Source organism: Nannospalax galili, unplaced genomic scaffold (genome assembly GCF_000622305.1).
Source record: "Nannospalax galili isolate Female #2095 unplaced genomic scaffold, S.galili_v1.0 scaffold1127, whole genome shotgun sequence".
Taxonomy (NCBI): Eukaryota; Metazoa; Chordata; class Mammalia; order Rodentia; family Spalacidae; genus Nannospalax; species Nannospalax galili.
The window spans coordinates 1,036,948-1,056,840 of NW_008355784.1; the positions used below are offsets into that span (position 1 = coordinate 1,036,948).

Below are 19,893 nucleotides of genomic sequence, written 5' to 3' on the forward strand. Positions count from 1 at the left end.
CTAATAATTTACGGCCAATTTTGAAAGAGAAGCATCTTAGCTCTGGAAATTGTTATTGAATGTCAATTCTGTTGTAATGAAATGCCTCTTCTGATTTTGTGGTTATTAAATAAATAATTTTTTTTAAAAGAGCAAACTCATGAGACAGAATGGCTGAAGAGTCCAAATATTGGTCAGGAGGAAAACTTTGCATACAGTTTTGGAGTGTGGAGATGCAGAGTAGTAGAAGTTTAGGCAGACAAGTGTGAAAGGAAAAGGTTGTGGATTTCTGCAACTATAGCAGAGGTGCAAGTCCCAGTTATCGTAAGAGTCCCAGACATGCACCAAAACTTTGTAACTCCAGCCCAAATGAGGGACACTGTTTAGTGACTAGAGTAATATATCCAAATAAATTAGTAACACTAAGTGATAAGTATAGGTCCATGTCACTGAAAGACCAGATATATCAGTAGGAAGCATAATTTGCACTGTGATAGAGAGGTTATCGCTCCTTGCAAAGGCCATCATACCACTCAATTGACACGTTAGCTGACTGAGTATACAAAACAAGCTCTTGTGTTAATTAATCCATAATCTGCTCAGTCCCATTTGGTGGAAGGAAGCACTACAGAGGGGGAAACCACTCATGCAAGAAGTTGATGGAGACCTTTGAAGTCATTGATCAGAAGCAGAAGCCAACCATTAATATGATCTTGGATGTGTAGCAAGAGATTGCCAGCAAGGTTCAAAAACAGCAAAGTGGAGCTTGGTGAAACCCCAAGACTCATTGCAAATACTACTCTCTGCACCATTTGCATAAGTGAGTCCCCAACTACTCAATGTTATACATGAACTGTGAGTGAAATTCAGAGTCTTGGCATGATATTATCCATCCTAGAGGCAGGTCCTCTAAAAATGTTAGGTGGCCAACACAGAGTCCATCCTCACAGGGCCAATCCTATGACTCATTCCTGCTACTCTAAGATGCTACACTGGAGGGAGTAGTGTTTGTATTGTACTAACTCTTGAATTCTCCTCCGACCTCCTCAGACATGCCACATCACATGCACACACACACAATTTCACACACAAAATAAATGTGTAATAGAAAATTAAAAAGAAATGTACATGTATTTCACATCATGTTTTTTCAATATCTATTATTGAGATATAGATCAATTAGGCTTAACAGATACCTACAGACTATTCTACTCATCAGACAATAATTAGACATTCTCTGCACCGCTCATTTAAGAAACCTGGTCATTTTATAGGCTAGAAGGCAATCCTGAACAAATAAAGCAAATCAGAAAATTCCTTGTGTGTCATCATATTTTCAGGGAATAAAACTAGTTAATTAACTGCATATGATGCTACAAATCTACACTAACTCTCAGGAGATGAACAATACATTTTTCAATACTCAATGTGTCATTCAAGAAGTTAGTAAAGCAGATTTGCGGCTTAGTAGGTACAGTGCTCATATACCTTCCATGAAATCCTGGTTTCAATCCCCAGAACCACATAAAACTAGACATGGTGGCCCAAGCTTGTAATCCCAGCACTTGGAAGGTTGAAGCAAGAGGATCATTGAAATTTTTAAGACCAGCTGGGGTTACATAATGAGATAGTATCTCAAGAATAAAAGTATAGAGGAAGTATAATTGACCAGATAGTAAACTTGAAGTGATGAGCAAGATCCTATTTTCGAAGATTTAATGGAGAAGCAAAACTACCCATAGTTAAAATTGTGTGTTATGTGACTATAAAGGCAGATGATTACTAACGGCCATTTCTGATCAGACTCCTTTTCAGAATCCAGTAGATGAAAATAATGTGTAAGAAAATGAGAAGAGAAAATGGAAAAGTAGAAATGAAAGAAGTATTTATTCCTTATATATTTTGTTCCTATTTCTTCTTCTTTCTTTATTTGTTTTTGATACTGAAAATCCCTGTAGCCCCATCTGGCCTAGAACTCACTGTATAGTCCAGGGTGGACTCACTCTCACTGGATTCACTTCCCAATAATATATATCTGCTTCCCAATAATATGTGTGAACCACCATTCCTGGCTTTTTTATTTGTTTAGAAACAGGGTTTTGCTATGTAGTCTAGGCTAGCCTTAAACTCAATATTACTTCCTCCTCTTTCTGTATGATGATATCTCAGACCTGTGTCACATTGCCTAGACTTAAAATATTTTTAAGGGGCTGTAATGATGGCTCAGTGGTTATGAGTGAGTACTGGCTACTAGTGCAGAGGAGTCAGGTTGGATTCCTTTCTCCCATGTGATGGCTAACCACTATCCATACCTCCAGCTCCAGGGAATCCAAAGCCTACTTCTGACCACCATGCACATTGCACATGCATGGTGCACTTACATACATGCAGGCAAAATACTCATAGCAATAAATGAAATGAAAAGAAGTGCAAGTATGCCAGTCACTACTCATCAAAGAAGCTTCTCTTGAAACAGATGGAGACTCTTACAGTGTTCTACAACTGGTTACACACAGAGATTAAGTGCCTGTGAAATGTCCAACCATAAGTGACACATCTAAAATGGAACCTCTATACCTAAAAGTTATGGATCATAGTGGAACAAGGAGTAGAAAGAATACTAATGCATCTCCCATCTTTCATCAACAAAGCTCCCTCACACAATAGAGGGTAATGAACCCAGGACTCAGGGACCATTGTGGAAATCGGGGTGGAAAGATTGCAAGAGTTAGGTGAGGAGGTGCATGACCATATGGAAATGGATTCTTGAAGGCTTCATGGACCTTGTTCATATGAACTTACAGCAATGGTGACAGCATGCACAAGACCCATGCAAACTCAAATAAACAAAAACCCAGCACAGAACTTGTGAAAATGGGCAACAGGCCCCAATCTTAGCCAAAAAAATATTGGGCAGATGATTACTGCTGGGTGAGAAAGAGCTGATCTTCCTTAAAGAAGTGACTCTAGATATGCTGACTAGACCCCAGTGGCTGAACTTGCATTGAGAGATGTCTGAAGACACTTAACTTGACTCGATAGACCTTAATATAAATGGCTGAATGCATGAAATCCAGTGCAGGGCTATGGGAGGGTGCTGTTAGGATAGGGTGTATAAAGATGTTTTGTATGAAATACACAAAAATTCAATAAAAATATTACATGTATTAATAACAACAATAAAATTAATAATAAGAAGAACAGAGGATGTGAAGTCATGACAGTAGTAAGGTGGGAGTGAGTGAGAGGTTCTGAATGTGATTTTAAAAACATGTAATTCTCAAAAAAACAATAAAAATACTTTTTAAAATAAGAATAGCAGAAAGAGCATGGCCTTGAGGAGAGGCTTCCCTTTAAAATCTGTAAAAGTGTTTCATTAGGAGAACTAGCCTAACATAAAATTAAGACAGTAAACTCTAACCATAGACAGTATGATTAAGGTGAATTCCAGAGCAGAGCCTTCAGAAAAATCTCTGGAATAAATAAAAGTATCTGGCTTTTATATCCTTTCAGGAGGTGTCAGGAAGTTTAATATCTCATGATTTAGTCTGAGAGAGCCTACTTGACAAGGAGGAGGAATCAGGTACAGGTAGGACTACAAATGAGGAGCTAGAAAAACACACATCAAAACAGTGTAACTCTCTGTCCTAGGGAAAGCACTGAGGTGGGTGGAGAGGGTTGAGAGGGTGCCCTGATTGCTTTGGGCTGTGGCTTTGTCTTCTTAGAGTGACCTGAGTCTTGAAAAGTCAGGCCCATGTTCTAACAATGATTTTCAGTTTTATTGCTAAATAAGCTCACTAACTTTGCTTCACTCTGGCTTCTGCTAAAATTCTTTTTGGAGGCAAAGTCATTGTTCTGGCTTTACTTATGGAGGTCCCTACAGAACAAAAGAGCTAATCAGTTGTTAGCTGCATCCTCCCACAGTCACTAACAACACTAAAATATGGGAACTATTTATTTAGATGCTAGTAGGGACTTCACCTGCACTTACACCTGCAAGTCCAGTACCAAAGATGCACAATGTTAATTTTTTAATTTTTAAAGAATCTTAGAATGTTTTCCCTATATGTATGTCAATTCACTTGTGGGCGGCAATGCCCACAAAGGCCAGAAGAGGGAAGCAGGTACCCTGGAACTGGAGTTGCAGATGATTGCTGACTGTCATGTGGGTGCTGGGAACCAAATCCAAGTCAATGTTCTTAACTGCAAAACCATCTCTCCAGTCCCACTACAACATTTAAGTCTCACTTTTTCTGGATGTTCAGGGATCTGGCTGCGAACAGATTAATTCCTAACCAGGTAAGCACAGGACTTTTAACCTGTCCTTTGGCATTATGAAGAACTGCTCTTCTTCTTTTCTTCTATTCTTTTTTCTCTTTTCTAAACTATAAATACAGCATACAGCTAGTCTAGTATCCTCCTCATCATAGCAGTTTATACTACTCTCTCTGGATTTTGTTTTTTTGGAGAGGGTTACATTTCTGTATATAGGTACATGCACACACAGAGGCCACAGGAGGATGTCAGGTGTCCTCTGATGTCAGTGACAATGCTCTGCTTTATTCCCTTGAGACAGGGTCTTTCACTGAATTTGTAGTTTATGGATTCTGTGTATTTGGCTGTTTGTCAAAGCTTTGGCCAGCAAGTCCTAGCAGTCCTCCTGTCTTCACATATCTTTTTCCCTTCCTCCAGCACTGAGGTTACAAGTGTGTACAGCTACACCCAGCTTCTTCTTTACATGGGACCTGGGGATCCAAACTCAAACTTGTCCAAAATGACAGTATCCATTGTCAACTCAACACCTAGGAGACAAGTCTCCAGGTACACCTGTAAAGAACTGTCTACATTCAAATTAATGTCTGAGAATGTTATTATGTAATTATTTAACTATGTATTATGTGATTTTGTTGTTTGGGTGGCACCATTCCTTAGGCAAGGGATAATAGATTGTATAAGAATGGAGAAAGTGATTCTCCACAGGAGGACTAGCTACCCCATTCCTCTCATCACTGTCCCTGCAAGCCTCTCCCAGAGGCCGGCTCCTATTCATTAAATCCAAATCCCAGGACTACCTTCCCAAACAAGATTAACCATACCCTACCATAGATTCCTAAATTTTCATCCAGGCAGCCCCCTTACCACCAAATTCCAAGCCTCAGGATCAGGCTGACAGACCTGCTCAGTCAGGACTCTGGTAAGTCAGATCAAGCTCACTGCCTCCCTCCCCCAATTCTCTCATCTACCTGCACTCTGTCCTGTGCTGGTCTCTCTCACAGGCTGGCTCCACCCCTACCCTGACTCCTGCTGGCCTCTCTCATAGGCAGGCACAGCTGCAGCTCCAACTCATTCTCCAAAGGAGGACTAGCTACCCCATTCCTCTCATTACTGTCCCTGTAGGCCTCTCTCAGAGGCTGGAGCCTAGTCCTTAAACCCAAATCCCAGAACTACCTTCCCAAACCATATTAACCACTCACCCTACCATAGACCCCTAAATTCTCACCCAGGCAGCCCCCTCACCAGCAAATTACTAGCCTCAGGATCAAGCAGACAAACCTACTCAGCCAGGGCTATGAACCAAAATGAAATTAAACAAAAGCAGAGAAGTTCCTGTTGAACACAAAACTGACAAAGAACATCCATATGCCCAAACACACAAATAATATGAAGAACTGTCAGAAGCCATGCTTGACATCAGCATTGGAATAAGTAGAGTGCCACTTTAAGAACTTGTGAGCTCTCCACTTCAGCGTTTTGAGCTGACAGGCTGTGCCTCCATGATAAATCAGGTCTCTTAGAAACTTACTTTCGGTTCGGTCTTCGGGCACCAGAGTTGGTGAGGTAATGCAGCAACCTGCTGCATCCGTAGTTACTTTCTGTTGGTAAAATATCTATGGTGATTCTTTTATGATTCCTTGGTTACCCCAAATCTGATCCCTATATAAGAGCTGTGTTCCTCACAACAAAAAGCCATTCTGTGATCGCTCACCTGACTGCTAAGAATTAAACTTTTTCTAATAAAATCAAGACCTTTGTCTTGACTCTTCTCTTGTTGAAGCTCCAAGCCTGGTGAGCTTGGGGGGCGTTCGACAAAGAACCAGGAAAGTATGTCCCCAACAAAACTCACAAGTCCTATTGAGAACGACCATATAGAACTCCAGGACACAGAAATTTGAAAAATGAATTCACTAAAGAGATATAAATAGTGAAGAAAACCCAAATGGAAATGAAAAGGACTTAAAGACTCAATAAACCAACCAGAAACCACAGAAGAAAGTCTCACTAGCAGAATGAATCAAATGAGAAACAGAATATCAAGACTGGAGGATAAAGTTGAAGATCTGGACTCCTTAGGCAAAGACTATGCAAAATTCAAGAAACAACACAGGAATGGAATACTCAGTAAATGTGGGACAACATAAAACAACCAAATCTATGTATTACAGGCATACAGGAAGGAAGAGAAAACAAAACCAATGGCACTGAACAGAATACCATTAAGACATTATCAGAACAGAAAGTCCCCATAACATATCATAGTAAAAACATTGCATGTACAGAGCAAAGAGAGGATTCTGAAAGCTGCTAGAGAAAAACGACAAGCTACATATAAAGGAAGAGCCATCAGAATAACAGCTGACTTTTCAATGCAAACTATGAAATCCAGAAGAGCCTGGAACAAAGTATTCCCAATTCTAAACAACCATAGATACTTTATCCAACAAAACTATCTATCAAGGTTGAAGGGGAACAGAAAATTTTCCATGACACGAATAGGCTCGAAGAATTCATGTCTTCCAAACCAGCACTACAGAGAATATGTGAATCAATAAAAAGGACTGAAGAAAGGAATGAGTATGCTTAAAAGGCTACAGAAAGAAAACAAAGACAGGTATATTAATGGAAAGACAAAATGCGTTAACAAACACAAAGAAATTCAAATGACAGTACACAATCTGAGCCTTTCAATATTAACACTAAATATCAATGGCCTCAAATCCCCTATCAAAAGACATAAGCTGGTGCAATGGATCATGAAAGAAAACCCATCTTTTGTTGTCTTCAAAAAATGCATTGCACCTTCAAGGATAGACAGTATCTTAGAGTAAAAGGACAGAAAAAAATTCCAAGCAAATGGCCCTAAGAAGTAAGCAGGTATTGCAATTTTAAGAACTGAGAAAATAGACTTCAAATTAAAACTCATCAAAACAGATAAGGAGGGTTACTTCATTCTAATCAAAGGAACAATTGACCAAGAACATATTACAATCATGAACATTTATGCACCAAACTCTGGAGCACCCAATTTCATAAAATTAGTAGCCCAGGACTATAAAGCAGAGGTTGACACCAACTCAGTGATAGTGGGTGGCTTTAATACCCGACTTCCTTCAGTAGACAGGTCAACTGGACAAAAAATAAACAGAGAGATATCTGAATTAAATGACACACTATACGAAATGGACCTAACAGATATATACAGAATATTCCACCCAACCACGAAAGAATACACTTTCTACTCAACAGCTCATGTAGGTTATTCTTTAATTGACCACATTCTGGGGCACAAAACAAATCATGACAAATAAAAAATTGAAATAATTCCATACCTTCCATCACATCACAGTGCAATAAAACTTATAACCAACAGCAAAAGAAGCCCTAGTAAATACACGAACTCATGGAGATCAAACAACCCACTTCTGAATCATGAATGGGTCAAAGAAGAAATTTAGAAGTCAATAAAAGTATTCCTGGAACAAAATGAAAATGAGAACACAACACAATAAAACCTCTGGGACACTCTAAAAGTAGTCCTAAGAGATAAGTTTAAAGCTCTTAGTACCTATTAAAAAACCAGAAAAAGCATATGTAAACAAGTTGACAATACAATTCAAGACTCTGTAAAGGCAAGCACAAACCAACCCCAAACCTTGTAGATGAGAAGAAATAGCAAAACTCAGAGTAGAAATCAATGAAATAGAGACAAAGAAAATAATACAAAAAATTAATGAATTTAAGAGCTGGTTCTTTGAAAGGTTAAACAAGAGAGACAGACACTTGGCCAAGTTAATCAAAAGAAAGTGCAAATCCAAATTGACAAAATCAGAGATGAGAGGGAACACATCACAACAGACACACACACAAAAAAAATCCAAAACATTGTAAAGGAAATATTTAAAAATCTATACTCTATTAAATTTGAAAACTAAAAAAAAATGGATGAATTCCTAAAATTATGGCCAACATCAAAGTTAAACCACAAAGAGATCAATAACCTAAACAGACCCACAACAAATAAGGAAATTGAAACAGTAATACAAAACCTCCCAACTAAAAATAGTCCAGGCCCAGATGAATTCACAATAGAATTATACCAGACATTCAAAGAAAATCTTCAGCTAATACTGCTTGGCTTTATTCCAGAGATGCAGGGATGGTTCAACATTCATAACAATAAATGTAACAAAACATATAAACAGGCTTAAAGAGAAAAACCATGTGGTCATCTCAATAGATGCAGAAAAGGCATTTGACAAAATCCAACATGCATTCATATAGAAAGTTCTTGAAGGAATTGGTCTGGAGGGAACTTACATCAATATAATTAAACCTGTATACAATAAACCCATAGTCAATTTCATCCTAAATGGAGAAAACCTAGAAACATTCCCATTAAAATCAGGAACCAGACAAGGCTCTCAACTATGTCCACTCCTTTTCAATATACTGCTGGAAACCCTTGTCAGAGCAATAAGACAAGAGAAGGAAATTGTAGAAGTACCAATTAAAAGGAAGAGGTCAAATTATCCCTATTTGCAGATTATATAGTATTATACATAGGAGATCCCCAAAATTCCACTAGAAAATAGAATTGATTAATACTTGCAGTAAAGTGGCAGGATACAAAATCAACTTACAAAAATCAGTAGCCTTTCTATATACAAATAACAAGCAATCAGAAAAAGCATTAGAGGAAACCCTCCACTCTCAATAGCATCAAAAAAATTTAGGAATTAACCTAACCGAAGACATTAAAAATCTCTACAATGAAAATTTCAAAGCTCTGAAGAAACAGATATGGGAAGACAGTACGAGATGGAAAGACCTATCATGCTCATGGATTGGCAGAATCAATATTGTGAAAATGGCTATCTTACCAAAAGCAATTTACAGATTCAATGTAATCCCAATCAAAATACCCATGACATTCTTCACAGAGCTTGACAAAATAATCCTAAAATTGATATAGAATTACAAAAGAGCTTGGATAGCCAAACCAATCTTGGGCAAAAAGAACAATGATGGATGAATCACCATACCAGATCTCAAATTATATTACAGAGCTGTAGTCATAAAAACAACATGGTACTGGCACAAAAATAGTCTCATAGATCAATGGTACACAATAGAAGAGGCAAACATGAGTTCATATAATTTCAGCCAACTGATATTCAACAAATGTGCTAAGAATATACAACGGAGGAAACATAGCATCTTCAACAAATGTTGCCGGCAAAACTGGATCTCCACCTGCAGAAAAATGAAGCTTGACCCCTATCATTCACCCTGCACAAAAGTCAACTCCAAATGTATCAAAGACCTCAATATAAAACCTGAAACTCAGAAACTGATAGGAGACATAGGCAGCACCCTCCAAGAAAAAGGCATAGGAAACTACTTTCTAAGCCAGACACCAGCTGCTCAGGTACTAAGGCCAACAATCAATAAATGGGACCTCATTAAATTACAAAGTTTATGTACAGCAAAAGAAACAACTAAGGAAGGGAAGAGGAAACCCACTGAGTGGGAGGATATATTTACCAGATACACATCTAACAAAGGGTTAATATCCAGAATACCAAGAACTCAAAAAAGAATGAAGGAAGATAAACGATCCAATAAAAAGATGTGTGATAGACCTAAACAGAGAGTTCTCGAGCAAAGAAGTAGAAATGGCTAAGAAGCACCTTAAAAATTGCTCAACATCCTTAGTAAGTAGAGAAATGCAAATCAAAAACACCTTAAGATTTCATCTTACCCCAGTCAAATTGGCCAAGAACAAGAGAACAGAAGATTCCAAATGCTGCAGAGGATGTGGAGAAAGAGGAGTGCTCATTCACTGCTCGTGGGAATGCAAATTTTGCAACCCCTATGAAAAGCAGTGTGGAGAACCCTCAAAAAACTAAAAATGAACTTACCAATACTGTAGAAATACCTGTACATTGATGTTTGTTGCTGCTTTCTTCACAATAGCTAAGAAATGGAAAGAACCTAAATGTCCCTCAAGTGATGAATGATTAATGAAAATTTGGTACATCTACTTAATGGAGCTCTATTCAGCAACAAGAAAAGGTGAAATTATGAAATTTGTAGGTAAATCGATGGAGCTAGAGAGTGTGATACTAAGTGAAGTAACACAAACCCAGAAAAGCAAGTGATGTATGTTTTCCCTCATTTGTGAGTATGTGAGTATGTAAATTCTGAAGTAACAGCAGGAGCCAGGAAAAGGTAAAGATACATGTAGGTAAAGGAAAATAAACATTAAAGGGAGATAGTAGCGAACAGATGTTACCTGAGGGAGGTGGAAAAGTTGTGAGTAATTAGCAGGGAGGAGGGAGGGACACACAACGGACCATGGTGTGGGGGAGAGAGGGAACTCAGGAACAGAAAGATGGTGTGAGTTGGGGGGTATTGGAGAGAGGGTGGGAATAATGGGGGCACTGTGTCTAGGAAGGGAGGGAGAAGGGAGGTCAGATGGGACTAAAAAGGGTATAGATGAGTGAATCTCAGGGACTAGCAAACCTAAAGGTAAAAGCAATGCCCTAGAAACAATATGAGAAATGTACATAGAGCTCTGAACATTAATGCATATATATATACTTAGGAGCTGCTTGGAAGGGAACGCAGTATGAGATAGAAGAGACCTTCCTTAGAGGGAATAACACGCAGTACAGCACTCATCAAAGAAATGTCTTTTTGCAACAGATGGAGGCTACCGCAGAATTGCACATCTGATCAGGCATAGAGAACATACACCTGGGAAATGCCTGGTACTAGGTGGCACATCTGCAGTCGAATTCCTAAAACCAAGGCTCATGGAACACAGCAGAATAAGGGTTAGAGAGAGGGCTAATGCATCCCTCAACTCTTACCAGTGAGGCCTCCATGTACATCAGAGTGTGTTACACACAGAAAGCCTCAACTGGCCAAGTTTTGGAGGATAAGAGACTATACAGTGTAGGATGAGACTCCTCTGTGAACCTTACCCACACACAGCTCAGGGACCATTGCAGAAGAGGAGGCAGAAAGAATGTAAGAGGCAGGGTTGGTTCATGAATAGATAAGTTGGAGGTTTCCAAGCCAGTGGAGGCTTGTTCTTGTATGCCTGCAGCAGCATGAAATCCCACAAGAGACCCATGTCAGCTCAATTAAACAAGGGCCCAAGGGGGAGGTTAGAAATAGGTGGCAGGTCAGCCCTAGATCTAGACCTAATGAGACTGGTTGCTGCTGGGTGAGGGAGAGTATGACTTACATATGACCACTGGATCAGTTGACTAGATTCCATTTACACTGAAGGACATTTGAGTACAAACACCTGAATGAACAGGACTTAGCATGCATGGTAGAGTGCATAGGGTTCCTTTGGGGGGGCATGAGTGGAGGAGGGGGTCTGGATGTGAGTGGGAAATATTTTAAGAAATTTTAGAAGCTCAATCAAAATAAATAAATAAAAAAAACCCAAAGTGGAGAAAGCTGAGCATTAGAATGTATGCATTCATTGGTCTGTTCTTCAAACTGTGGATGTAATATGACCAGCTGCTTCAAGATTCTGATGTGTTGCCTTTCCCATCGTGATGGCCTATAAACCTAGAAGTGTGAGGTAAATTCCCTTTCTCTCCCTAACTACCTACCCAGTTCCTACCTCCTATTCTTATCACACCATCCACTGAAGAGGTTACCAAACTTCTGGACAGAGAATCAGGAGGCAGACTACACTGGCTTCTTCCATGCTGAACAAGGACGAGACCCACTGAAGGGGTATCCCAATTGCCTCACCCATCAAACTGTTTTTAAAAGACCACAGACTGGAGTAGCAGGAAGGGTACAGAGAGGCAACCAGGGCTGTGTGACACCGCCTCCCCTCAGTGTCGCCCAGAGAGGGGCATGGGGGGGGTCTGCACGAAATGAAGAAACCAGTGCCAGGTGCGGTGGGAGAGCTGGGAGGAAGAGAGAGGGGGTTGGGGCTGGGACTGCATCAAGGCAGGCGTCTGGCAGCCTCTCTGAGAAGCTCTGGCAAGCAAAAGGCTATCTCCTTCCTCGGCCTGCTAGGCGAGGTCCCAGGATGCAGGAAGTGAGGGTTCAGGAGCAATGCCTTGGCTAGGGATGTGCTCTGTCATCAGTCCCTGCAGCTACTGGTGGAGCTCTGTGCCAGTGGGACCCTGGAGCATGACAGCTGAAGATTTCATTTACCATCTGCAGGACTGTGCCAGACCCGCTCCACGACCCAGTGACATAAATGTTTTTATCATGGCCCATTTCTGAGCTTCCAAAATGATATTACTGAAGGCAGAGTTAGGAAGAGAGGTATGATCGCACATCAGTATCTCATATACCCACCACACAGGTATTACAGCCACACTGGCCGCATTTGGAAGAAGAATGTTTTGTGGAGCTGATTGTGTGTTTCTGGGTCAGGGCAAAAAGTGAGACCACAAGCACCGGCCTCCACAAAATATATCTATGACCAGGTAGAAAAGAGGCTTGAATTCACAGAAGCAGGAAATGTCTCCTTAAGCCTGCTAACCCTTGTGGTCACAGCCTGTGGTCTTGCCCTCTTTGATGTATCTTTGTATCTTGGAAATTCTGCTGGGTTCCCTGATGAGAACAGGCCTGTTCTCTGGTAGTAAAGATAAGAACCAAGAGCCTTTTAAATACAGAAACCAAACAGCAGGAGAACTTCCTAGATCTGCCCATCTCTGCCCTGACTCCTCCATGAAGATCAGCCAACACTTCCCCTGACATTCTTCTCTCCACCCAGCAAGCAAAGGGCTGTCTCCCTCAGTCCACAACTGTGTCCTTGGCACATGTGTGCAATGACAAATCACAGAGCCAACACCATTAGCTTGGCATAATTCAATACAAAAGCAACTCAACCCAGACTTCAATATCCAGCAGCTTCAGAAGCAGGAGCAGTGGACTGGAATTGGTAGAATTAAACTGGAGTTATATAAGCAGAGGTTACTGGAAAATGATGAGGAGAGAAGTAACAGAAAAGCCTGTAGGAAACTGAACATTTTAAAATACGACTGTGACCCAGAGCAGCTCATCGTGAAGATCTACAAACATGTCAATTTGCCTGCCAAAGACTTATCTAGTACTTCAGATCCTGATGACTGGAAAACAAAACGCAAGACTAAAATGAACAGGAAGACCCTGAACTCTGTATTTAATGAGGTATTTTTATTTCCAGTTCCCTATAATGACCTTGAAGCTCCGACATGCTACATTTCTCTGTGTAGGAATTGACAGGTTCTCTCATCAGGACTTGATCTGTCAAGTGGTGATGGACCACTTCTTGGGCTTGGCTGATTTCCCCAGGGAATGCATCCTTTGAAAGAACATTAAGTACATCACCAATGTGAGTCTGGCATTTCTTCATAAGGGGGTAAGTAGGTCCATTTTAGTTTGCATGGAAGCAGATTATTTCCACACTATGTTATTTGAGGGGGGTATAAAATTCATCTGTCTTTTAGAAGCTCTCTCTAGTATCTTTAGAAGGACAGGTTTTTTAAAAATACGTATTTTGAGAGCTTGTTTGGAGGTTCTAGCAGGGGAGCACAGCTATTCATATAAACTTGACCCAAGACTGATCCTCCTCTATCAGGGAAGGTAGACAAAATCAGAGATGAAAGGGGAAACATCACAACAGACACCCAAAAGATCCAGGCCATTATGAGGGAATATTTTAAAAACCTATAGACTACTAAATCTGAAAATCTCAAAGAAATGGATGGATATATGAAATCATGGGAACCACCAAAGTTAAACCAAGAAGAGATCAACAATTTAAACAGACCATAATATACAATGAAATTGAAACAGTAGTACAAAGCCTCCCAACTAAAAAGAGCCCAGGCCCAGATGGATTTACAGCAGAATTCTACCATTTAAAGAAGACCTCCAACCAATATTACTTAAATTATTCAAAATGATAGAAACAGGAGAACTCCCAAATTCCTTATAAGAAACCAGCATCACTCTAATACCCAAACTTGGTAAAGACACAATCAAAAAAGAAAACTATACACCCATATCCTTAATGTACAAAAATGCAAAAATTCTCAACAAAATACTTGCAAACCACTTACAGACATACATTAAAAAGATCATTCACCATGATAAAGTACTTTATCCAAGAGGTGCAGGTCTGGATCAATATACTCAAGTCAATAAATATCATTAATCATATAAATGGACTCAAAGACAAAAACTACATTGTCATCTCAATAGATGCAGAAAAGGCTTTTGACAAAATTCAGCATGCATTTATGTTCAAAGTCCTAGAGGGAATTGGACTGGAGTTAATTGGAAAAGAAGAGATCAAACTATCAATTTTGCAGATGATATGATACTATACCCAAGAGATCCCAAAAATTCCACCACAAAACTCCTAGAACTGATCAACACTTTCAGTATAGTGGCAGGTTATAAAATCAATCTACAAAAATCAGCAGCCTTTCTATATACCAATAACAAGCAACTAGAGGAAGAATACAGGGAAATGATCCAATTCACAATTTCTGCAAAAAAAAAAAAGAAAATATCTTGGACTAAATCTGACCAAAGACACCAAAGATCTCTACAATGAAAATTTTAAATCATTAAAGAAAGAGATTGAGGGAGACACCAGGAGATGGAAGGATCTCTCATGCTCATGGATTAGAAGAATTAATATTGCGAAAATGACCATCCTACCAAGAGTCATATATAGATTCAATGCAATCCCAATCAAAATCCCCATGACATTTTTCACAGAATTGGAAAAAATATCCAAAGATTCATATAGAAGCACAAACAAACTCGGGTAGTCAAAGCAACCCTGAGCACTAAGAGCAATGATACTTGCTCAAAAATAGTCACATAGATCAATGGAACATCATTGAAGATCCAAACCCAAGTAAATGCAATTTCAGCCACCTGATATTTGACACAGGTGCCAAGAACACACAATGGAGAAAAGACAGCATCTTCAACAAATGGTGCTGGCAAAACTGGATCTCCACCTGTAGAAGAATGAAATTAGATTCTTATCTTTCACCTTGCACAAAAGTAAATTCCAAATGGATCAAAGACCTCAATGTGAAACTGGAAACCCTGAAACTATTAGAAGAAAATACTGGCAGTAACTTACAAGATATAGGTGTAGGAAAGGATTTTCTAAATGGGACCAAAGTTGCTCAGTAATTAAGGTCAGCAATCAACAAGTGGGACCTCATCAAACTAAAATGTTTCTGTGCAGCAAAAGAAACAATCAAAAAAGTGAGGAGAAAACCTACAGACTTGGAAAAAAATCTTCAGCAGTGACATATCTGACAGAGGTTTAACATTCAGAATATATAAAGAAATAAAAAAACAAAGAATCGAGAAACCAAATGACCCAATGAAAAGATGGGCTAAAGATCTAAACAGAGAATTCTCAAAGGAAGAAATAAAGATGGCTAAGAAACCTTCAAAAAGTATTCAACATCATTAGTAATTAGGGAAATGCAAATTAAAACCACCTTAACATATTACCTTACCCCAATCAGACTGGCTAGGATCAAGACAACAAATGATACCAAATGCTGGTAAGGATGTGGAGAAAGGGGAATGCTCATTCACTGCTGGTGGGATCGCAAAATCATGCAACCTTTATGGAGTATAGTTCTCTTATGGAGAACTCTTAAAAATGTAAAAAATGAACCTACCATATGACCCGGTTATACCATTCTTTGGCATATACCCGAAGGACTCATCCTATTGTAGAGACACTTGTACAACCATGTCTGTTGCTGCTCTTTCCACAATAGCTAAGAGATGGAAGAAACCTATGTGCCCCTCAACTGACAAGTGGTTAACAAAAATGTGGTATATTTACATAATGGAGTTCTATTTAGCAGTAAAGAAAGATGAAATAATGAAATTTGAAGGTGAATGGATGGATCTAGAAACTGTTATACTAAGTAACAGACTCGGAAAAACAAATGACGTATGTTCTCCCACATATGTGGATCCTAGCGCCAAATCATTTTAAATTCCAGGTCCTTTTAATAAGATGACGCTGTTCAGCAGTCCCTTCTACATGAAATAACTACCATCATCATGACTTCAGCTGAGTCTGCTCTCTAAACTTTGTCACAATTGGGGTTGTTAACAGTTGTGCTCATTCATTAAAAGAGAGCCAAGCAGGGTCATTGGGCCCTCACTGGAGTATCCAGCCACTCTTTCCAGCCAACTATATATAATTGGGCCCTAATCACCCATGGCCTCATGGATTTGGGGAAGGTTAAAGTATACAGTCTGGGAAAGGCTAGGAAAAGAAGGCATGACCCACGCTGGGTTGTTGGGGACCCCTGCTGTTTAGAGTAGCAGTCTCCCCACGTCCGGATAGCCACAAGCCGGCTCAGCGCAAATGGGGAGACTCCCCTTCTCAGCAGGGTACCTTCTGCTCTCCTCCCTGACTTACTTTTGAAATGCCCGTCACAGATACATGCCCTCCAGCACAGAAACCACCAGGTTTTAATCAGGCATTGTCTGATAGCCTGATAGAAGCCCACCGCCCTATGTAAATGAAGCATTCCAGGAGCACCTATCAGCTAAGGCTTTTTCTACTGTCTCCACACTATAAATAATCCTAGTCTTACCCCAATAAAGCTGGAGCTGAATCACTGAGATCTGAGCTGAGTCACTTGTCTGAAGCTGTAACACTAAATCCTGTGATCCAGTCTCCCCACGGGGGGGTGCTATCCTTCTGTCATCGACTCACGAAGACCCTGCTTTCACTGTCCCATACCTCCCCTCGTGACCTGGCAGCTGACGGGTCTCGAACACAGAGGGAGTGCTCGGTAGATTGGGACGGAACCCGACTGGGTAGCTGACAGCAGTCCTTGAGAGCCACCAGGCCCGGTAGCGGAGAGTCTCAGCAGACGTGGAGTGCGACCCGCCCCACGTCCCCCCAGCGGCGCGAGGGAGACCGGTGCCACACCCAGCAGCTGGCGCTCTGCAAAACCCGCACGCCCATACTGGGTAAAGTCTTTCCAGTGTGCATACCCTCAGGTCATACATACACCTCAGCAACCCCTCAGTTATCTCAATAAGTAAGCACAATAAGTTCACTGGTTCCCCAGTAAAACTTTAATCAAACATTGGTTTGACACTAGAACCTTAAAAAGGAATAAGCATTGCTTAGCATCCCCAGGAAAAGAAGTCTCACAACACTAAGATAATTTACTTTTTTTAATGCTATTATGTCTCAAAATTATTTTAAAAAAAGAAAAGTGAGAATGTAAAAGATGTTAAAAGTATATGGAAATGGAGATATTTTCTAAAATAGAAAAAAATTGAGAAAGCCTAAGCAAGTGGTGAAGGTCTGTGTAGGTTTGTTATGGTATATAAAGGATGAAACAAAAATAATATACACAAATTCTTAAAATTTTTATGGTCATGGTAGAGTCAACTAGTTTAAGGAACAAAGTATATATCTAATCAAGGTTTATCTGAGAATATTTGGTTTTTCTCTCAAGCATTATCTACAAAGCACATGATAATTAAAAGTACCAGACTGGTAGAACTAACCTTACTGAATGTTTAACAGCCATACTTTGAGGCCTATACTAATCTGGTCAGAGGGACTTAAAGGACAGTTTTTGTCCCTTACCCTCCAAGGTTGACTAAGTTCCAGGGGACTATGGAACATCTCTGAAAATGTACTGTAACTGTGGTGAGTCACCTGTTGTCTTGTTCAGGGAGGACATGGAGATCCCACAAGATGAACTTGAACCAGTGTCCAGTCTACAAAGAGGAGAGTCGTCAGAGAAAACATCTCATTCATGCTTCCAAGTGAAGCCAGACACGGTCGAGCAGGCCTTTGGCTTACCTTCACATAGATGGAACTGGTAAAAGAAAGGAGCCAGGAGCTCCTCCCAAATCCATGTGACCCTGAGGAACAGATCCTCAAATGACCTTAAGTGTAAAAAGAATTGGATTTATTTGGGCCAACTATATGGTCTTAAATACTCAAAAGGAAAGTATAACCAAACAGTAAAGTCATCAGTATATTTACTTAAGAGTTCCTAACCAGAAAGTGCTGTTCAGATGTAAGACTTCAAATCTTGTCCTCCAATACTGTAGTGTTCACCTGTAACTAAGGGAGACAAGCAGCTTCTGTTCTAAAATGATGGATAAATTTGTTTTCTCCCCCTATCTAGAAGCCTTTGAGAGGGAAGTGACACTGATTCTAGCCACTCCAACAGCTATCAAAATACCTGAAAGCAAATCCTGAATTCATCACTCTAGAGTCTAGCCTTGGAAGACAAAAGAAAAATGAGGAGGAACCTAAAAGAGGGATGCTTTTGGAAGCCCTTGTCAAGAAATTTCAATGGACTGTCATGTGAATATTTGAAAATTGCCATGTTCTGACTTTTTTCTAGTTCCCTGTCTAGAACTTGAGCCCCAAAGTAAGCTTCTTGGCTAAAAGTCAAAATGGCCTTGGGCCTCTTAGCAACATACTCTGTTCCAAAGGCCAAAAATTTCAAAAGTATTTGGGAACTTGTATCTAATCCTTAAATGATTTTAGGGATACCTCTTCAGAGGGCGGAATGTTAGAGTATCCAAAAACCCTGTAAAAATAAATAGATAAGCCAAAGAAGAAGAAAGAGTACATGAATTTATCAGAAAAAAAGTGATGGGGAGATATGGGAGGAGTTGGAGGAGAGGGAGTGGGCATGGATTTGATCAAAACACCTTAGAAGCATGTGTGAAATTCTCAATAAATTATTTATTTATTAAAAGTATGTATTTGATATATGTTTGATTTATTTGTAAAAACTATTAAGGAATAACATTCTCTTTTCTAGTTTATTAGCTGTTCTCTAATAGCAGGTGTTTGTCCCTCATCACATTTTTGGGAGCTTCCTCAGGTTGTGCTAAATGGGTCCTGGTGTCCTCTTAACTGTATTCTGTACCTGTGTCCCTTACTTGAGTCCAAGAGCACTAAGTCCTTGCTTCTTTTCTCAAGCTGGCTCAACAGCACTTCCATGATCAGATACTCAATTTTTTTCTGTCTTTTGGAGACCTGGTCTCCCTGTAGGGCCAGATGGCATGGCACTCACAATGTAGACCAGGTTGTCCTCAGTCTCACAGAGATCCACTTGCCCCTGGCTCTGGAGAGATGGATTAAAGGCATGCACGACCATGCCCAGCTCAGATCATTAATTTTAACCTTGGGTGTGCTTGAGTAGAGTTCATATCACAGCTTACAAATTAAAGAAAAAGCCACAGACTGGAAGCCCCTGAGTTATTAGCCATCAAATATTTATCTAAATTTTCACACAGTATTTTGTAAATATTTGAGTTTACTTTTTCATGTCTACAAGTCACAAAAAAAAATCCAGATTTCTAGATTTCTTGAAAAAGAGAGATTACAGTAAAACTAGGATTTGACTTTCTATTTGTCAATAAATTGCTGCAGTGGCTGTTTGGACAGAATGGGTACTTTTTAGCTCAGTGAAAATCCCATAAAATACTAAACATACAAGCTTACACCTGGCCCTTATTTGTTTGTTCCTGACAGGTAATTGTATTTGCAGTTGTGTTTATGCAGAAACACTTGGGTTTACAAACCTGAAATATAATTTTAAAAAACTTAATTTCTTT

General features: G+C 39.8%; 1 pseudogene; it reads left to right on the forward strand.

The window, feature by feature from the left end:
• Nucleotides 1-11,023: 11,023 nt before the first annotated feature.
• Nucleotides 11,024-19,864, forward strand: LOC103750314 (annotated as a pseudogene).
• The last annotated feature ends 29 nt before the right edge of the window (nt 19,865-19,893 follow it).